This window comes from Haliotis asinina, chromosome 6, assembly GCF_037392515.1.
Source record: "Haliotis asinina isolate JCU_RB_2024 chromosome 6, JCU_Hal_asi_v2, whole genome shotgun sequence".
NCBI lineage: Eukaryota > Metazoa > Mollusca > Gastropoda > Lepetellida > Haliotidae > Haliotis > Haliotis asinina.
In genome coordinates, this window is record NC_090285.1 from 67,371,109 (window position 1) to 67,378,550 (window position 7,442).

A 7,442-nucleotide genomic window follows, 5' to 3' on the forward strand; every position below is an offset into this window, starting at 1 on the left:
CTGACCACACGATCAAGTTAGTTGCCCTTTGCGACAAGCCTCGGGTTGCTGGGGACCAATTCTCACCGACCTGGAATACTAACGGGCTGTTGAAGAGTCCTATACCGTTTAATGCCGATTAAATGCTACGTTACCAAAATATAATTGTACATCTGATAACATTAGGGAATGTTCACCCTTTGAATAATGATAGATATCAGCAGGTTGGACCAAGGGGCAGTCATGAAGATTTTGGAACAGTGGATATCTTTGATCGAATGGCAACCAGTGCTTGTTGTAAGTGACAGCTAACCGGAATCGGGTGGTTAGGCTCGGGGTCTTAGTTGGTGCATGTCAATTCCAAACTGAACATATCCACGTTCATGGTGACAATCACTGGGTTGTCTGGTCGATAGTCTGTTTTCTCCATATCGCACCCACAGCTTTAAATTTTGTTTTCCCCAGGTCCTCATATGATCGATAGCCTTTTCACTCTCAATGACTAAGAGTATCATTTCTATATACTAAAATATTTTGACCAACACATTCTGATCAGGGCCCACAACTGCATATGGTTCTGAGTCTTTACCCTGCAGCATTGCACTACTAAACACCTCCAGGACGACACATCCAGAAATGACTGCTGATGTCCAATATAGAACAACGGGAATGTACAGGATGGCAGATGTGAAACTGCAGTCAGTATTTCAGTGGGAAGCTCTCACTACCTCCATATACAATATTTGAGTTTGAGTACAGGATGGCAGATGTGAAACTGCAGTCAGTATTTCAGTGGGAAGCTCTCACTACCTCCATATACAATATTTGAGTTTGAGTACAGGATGGCAGATGTGAAACTGCAGTCAGTATTTCAGTGGGAAGCTCTTACTACCTCCATACACGATGTTTGGGTTTGAGTACTCCAAGCCGGAACCTTAGTCTGCATTATTGTGGAATGTTCAATGTCCGTTATAGATTAGATGAAAGAAAGTTTGCATCATGTCTGGCAGAAGGTGCCAAGACATGAATTCCTCACTTGAAGCCGTAATCAAAAGAGAACCATTGCTATGGAAACAAACCATCTGTGTACCTATTGGTAGACTACCACTATAAAATCACAAAGGGAAATATAGGATGATACTTCGAGACAACAAGAGTACTAAAATTAGACTATAGTATATATAATGTTTCATTGTCCAGGGGCGGTGGGGTAGCCTAATTGTTAAAGCAATCGCTCGTCACGCCGAAGACCCGGTTTCGATTCCCCACATGGATACAATATGTGAAGCCCATTTTCTGGTGTCCCCCGCCGTGATATTTCTGGAATATTGCTAAAAGCGGTGTAAAACTAAACTCACTCACTCACTCCCCACTTCATTGTCCAACTATAGCGTAAGTAAGACGTATAGATGTGAACAACTGGTCGAACTCACGGTGATTTGCAATTCCCATGGCTTGATGGCAACTAAACTATCTATATCATTGTTAGTATATATCCTCGCAAAAAGAGACATGTGTTACTTTAGTCTGTAGGTTCAAACAACGTACACAGTTGTATATATCCCATAAACAACATTATCCCATAAACAACCCAACCTTGTAATCTGGAGGTTGTAATAGCTTGTGGAAATGTGAAAATGATTCACGGTAATTCACATTTAGAGATGACAAAACTGAGATCAAACAATTCGAAAACTGTCACAAAAGGTCATTTATGTTGCTCTGGTGTCGCAGTAACTGTTGATATAGTATAATAGCGTGCTGTAGTAACAGTCTCTCCAATACGCATGTATATATGAAGACACGTAGGGTCTCTACTTTGTAACCCCGCTTGTTGATAATGCCATGTTAGAAATCAGTATCGACTATACAGGACAGTCTCTTCCATGCATTCTTTACATTAAGTCTAGGAAGTATACGTCACAGACGCTTCCAACGGGGTAGATGAAAGAACCGTAAATGACCTAACTGATCCCCGTGACTAGGCTATAAGACTACCCCTGCTGTCATATAGCGTGTCCGGCTCATTGGTCGTGTACAAGGTGTGTGCTGCTATACATTATTAAGCCTAGCAATGAGATCGGTAAATTGGTTGCGATCATGGTTCGCGATAACCCAAGCGTACGTCTGTGAAGTTTGCAATTAATGTAACCAAGGGGCAGACATGTAATGCTATATCTCTCTTGGTAACAGTCATAAAGAAATCTCTAATTGTAAAACCAAGACACCTTTTTCAGATTCAAAAAATAAGATACTAGCCTTTCACGTGATTTTTATGTGTCATGGTTGGGAAAATTTTATGTGCTCTTGCTCAACGACACTTACGTAAGTGTGGGCAGGGTGGCCAAGTGGAACATGGTGCAGTAGTTCACTGTGTAGAGTGACGTCCCTTAATAGCTGTCTCAGGATCAGCTGGTGTTAGGTTCTATTTTTTTTTTTTTTTTTTATTTTAGCTGTGTTAACTTAAAGGCTAAGCCCTCTGATGTTACTGATATAGTTTATATAATTGACGCCGTAATTCGTTTGGTAGAGTTGCAGCCTTTCAACGCGCCAGTACACTGTGATCGTGGGTTAGTATGCTGGATTCGACCTGATTACACTGTTCAACATCAAACCCTTGCTAGCGGGTTTCACCACTGTGATAAAACTGCATCACTGTCATCGTATCCCATTTGCGCAGATCGATGTTGATGCTGCCGATCACTGGATTGTCTGGTCCACACTCGATTATTTACAGACCGCCGCCATTTATGAGGAATACTGCTGAGTGCTGCGCATAACTAAAGTCACTCATGCACCATCAGTCACTAGGCTGTCCCTCCATCTATAGCTGAGACGTCGCACGTGGTTTAAGGAAAATGCTATACACATAAATGCTCTCGTTTTGCATAATTGGTTTCTTACCTGCGTGCCTATTGAAATTATTAACTCAAATTCAAAACCCACATATATCATAAAAATAGTGATAGTAAATTATCTATGTCTGCAAATGGCTTTTCAAAATGCACAAAAGCACATTCATTAATGTATTTACGCATGCACTGGGTAACTTTAGATTACATTTAATCGAATATATCATGTAAATATCACTAAAGCTTGTGCTTAAGTAAATAGAAGTATCGACTAATTGATTGCTGATTGGTTTCTTATCAGAACCTTTTTTACCCATAAACATATGTAAATTTTGTACCATAAAGTTATGTTTGTACCATACGCATTTACATGCTAGCCATTGTAAGCAAATGAGCTGCCTTTTGTGACTCCACATCCACACAGCTTAGACATGCATGGTGTCTGCGTTAATATTGGACACCCTTAACCCTTACTCGCCATTGCGCTGTGAGACGCAACACAACCAAGTCTCTCGGCAACACAATGTACTACCCGGTATTCTTCTATCATTAATTAACTCTACAGATGAAACTGATTGAATGTAAGGTCATCTTAACCTGAGTCAATGCTGTGTACGATTGTCTCCTGCTCTTTATCGCTATACTGAGGCAGGGGTTATCAAACGGACCGCGTTATATCACAACACCGAGGCAGGGGGTATTGAATGACTGGTGGTTCAAGAATCCTTGGGGTCACCCTGGTATGACTATCTCGCACCTGATCTCTGTTTGAAAAAAATTGTTGTCAAAGCACAAGTCTGCTATGCATTGCTTACAGAGTGCCGTGTGGTTTAAGCTTGACAATAGGCTGTGTCAAGCTCATTTACGTATACCTATATGCTGTGAGGGCTAGGATCGTATTTGTTGCTGTTGACTGGTCTTATTTCAGTAAATAAAAACGGTGTCCTTTCAAGAAGAGCTTTGGCTGAGATAAATGCTCTGACAGACAGGTGCAACGCTTGCCTCATTTATACGGACCCCGTCAATTCAGAAAAATAAACACGCCTATACCTGGACACTCGTTTTCATTTAACGGCTACATGAAATTAAAGGCCTACTACACCTATTGTGATTCCTTTACTTTAAAGTATAGTAATTTGGACGGCTCTGCTTGGAAGGTTCTCCCATTGATTGTCTTTATCGGGATACCTCCTTAAGGGCGGTACTGAATATACAAGGCTGATATTATTATATGAGTATGATATAGGATATTTATATAGCGCACATATCCACGCACTAGTGTATGCTCAAGGCGCTGGTATTTTTTCCCTCGATTACTGGATGTTAATCTCAGCTCCCTGGGGAGTATACAACTCTTGCTGCCACTAGGCGCACCGAGTTTAGTGTGGCTCTCTCATCCAAACGAGGTACCCAATGACAGCTTGGTGGACTGGGACACAGAGTCATAACACTTTGTCCAAGTTTACTGCACGTTGCTGTACCCGCAACTAGGTGTGTGCACATGTTCATGTGGCCACCATCTGGTCATATACCAACGGATTCGTGGGTTCTTTTAAGTGCACAGGGTTGTGTACTGTACACTGGGGGTTGTGACAACACTGAAAGAGTCCTCACACAAAATTGACTCCAAGGATTTTACACCCGATAGGTTTTTACACCCGGACACAGGTGGACTCGATCCTGAAGCCTCCACCTCGCTGGATCACTAACCTTGCGCCTTAGCCAGCTTGCCCACCATGTACCCAGATATAGTCCAAAGTCAGCCTAAGTATGGTGAGACTATAGTTTACTTAGGCTTAATCTAAAGTGTACCTAATTGAAATGAGATTTAAACAATGCACCGAAAGCCGACAACATTTTATGGGAACTATATGGTATTATTTTACGAGCGCTTCATGTGATGAACGCCTTTCCGTCGTATGACCCTCAGATAGCACAACCTCTGTATGTTCTTTACTGAAATGAAACCAGTGAAAATGATATTGTGCTGATACACAAAATAATAGTGAAAGTTGCAACCCAATATACCCATAGCGGATGCAGTTACTAGTGAGGGACAGTGAAATTGCTTTACTTTGGACCGCGTACTGGATTACTAACCGCATCGTGGGCGTAAGCACGGCTTAGCTCGGCTTAAAGGTAAAGCAAATGAACATAAAGTTAAGCATGTTACTCTGGTGCAGCGGGCGGAGAGCGCAAGGTCAGCGGTCCAATCACTGGACAAATTCCATTTTAACAAGAAGGGCCCTTATTCTTAAGTTCTTAACTTTCATCGAAACAAATGCGTTAAGAATGGGCTTATGGAGTTCGCAGGGCTACGAACGTTTCGAGATTATCTTGCCAGAAGTGAGTGAGTTTAGTTTTAGGCCGTACTGAGCAATATCCAATCTATATGGCGGCTGTCTGTAAATAATTGAGTCTGGACCAGACAATCCAATGATCAACAGCATGAACATCGATCTGCGCAAATGGGAACTGATGACATGTGTCAACCAAGTCAGCAAGCCTGATTATCCGATCCTGTAAGTAGTCTCTTGCGACATGCATGGGTTGCTGAAGGCCAATATTCTAACCCGGACCTTCACGGCCTGCTAGATGTTTAGAATTATGAAATAATGCCTATCACTTTGTATAACTCAGAACTGAGGACTGGGACAACGGGAACACATTTTAACAATTTCGCACAAAATTTCGTAAACTTGTATCGAGAATAATCAGCGACAAGTTCAAGGTGATTGTACCCGTTTTGATGTATATTGCTTTATTTCGTTTGGGAAATCAAGATGTTGGGAATTATGATTTGTTTCAAAGACTGATGTATCCAAACATGGTTTTCTAAGATCAGTGATTCCTCGAATCTGGATTTGTATGCATCCTTGGCGTATGCTCCACCACGTGCCATGAAGAGGCATACGTTTCTTCAGCTGAGCTGTTTGAAAGGTTTCGGTAAATATCATCTACGGTCTTTTAGAATGCCACAAAAGGGAGTATTCTAACCTAATTAACGAATGTACAGAAGCACTCCCGATCCCTAATCTAAACACACACACACACACACACACACACACACACACACACACACACACACACACACACACACACACACACACACACACACACACACACACACAATGATCTCAATGATATTTTCATGACACGGTATATATGCGTTGCATGGTATTTTTTGATTTTGGGATGTCATGAGGGTATAGAATACATCTATTTGGTGCCTCAAGTAGAAATATTCCTTTATGTATTCTTTTCTGATATTTGTATGCAATGGACAAACAAGCAACACATGATATTTATCTTCTACCTCTAGATAGGTACAATATTTGCTCAAACGTTTTCCCCGTGGTATCCCTAAATGCCTACCCTTTTCTATTAGATCATAGGATCTACATCTGAAACGGGCCAGTGCTGTTCTGAATTTCTTAACACTGATACCTAGAAGTTGTTTTTCTGTAACAATGAATGACTTAAAACAGGCGTAATGGCTTACACTTACTGTATAAACAAAGTGAAAAGTGTCACTTCTGAAAATACATATCTTTTAAAAACATATCTATACAAAAATACTCTGGTGCTGCTCCGTTTTGTTCTCTCCACATGAAATGAAAGACTGAAGGATCTTTCCTACACAAGAGGTCCAGTTGTTTTACCTCTACAATTGTAAAGCATCATCATGTTAAAACATTTGGGTGTGAGTGTGTATATCTAATATTTTGTTACTTTTATGTAGCTAGATATATACAAAGGCAATATCCCACATTCCCATAAACTGTGAGACGGGAGTGTTGTAGTTTACTCCTAAAACTCTTTTGCACGCATATAGATGCACCTTCTCTAGCGTGTCATAGATTTCTTGGCCCCATATTCCTGCACCATTGAGTAGAATAGGACTAATCTTAGTCAAAAATTTTGGAAAAGGTGGAAGCGGCCTTCTTAAAATGCCTATTAAAATATTTTTAGCTTGTAGTGAGGCTTTGTTACAGTGCAATGACCAGTTTAGTCGATTTGTAAAATATACACCCAAGTATTTGTAACTTCTTACAACCTCCAATCTTTCACCTTTATAAAACCATTTTCCCGTTTTGATAATTTTCCTCCAGTTTTGAAAACTATGACCTAATCGATATCGATATTGACATTCACTGTCCATTGTTGACTGTAGTACTCAAGTTGATTAATTAGATTTTGAAGGCCAGGTACTGTGCTCGCGAGCAAAACAATATCGTCAGCAAAATGAAGAAAGAAACGTGTAGTCACCAACTTCTGAGTCTGACCAACATCTTCCATTCAGAAAATGTATATTTAGGAAATTACATAAACTGATCAAACATTTTCCAAAGTTGTTTGACACTTTGTCTGATGAAGTACGTACCAAAGTAAAACGGTCGAGTAGAGAATTATACAGTTATCATTATGTAAGTCTTCAAGGATATCATCTTCAACAAAATCCGGCTCAGTATCCGTCCGTGCATTACAGTCTCCACCTAACATGACATAGACTTCGTCGCAGTGCGAGAGAACATGTAGTAGCTCCTCTTGCAACAACAACACACCGTTACTACAGTCAGGTGATAACGTTTTATGCCAGTTTGACGATTC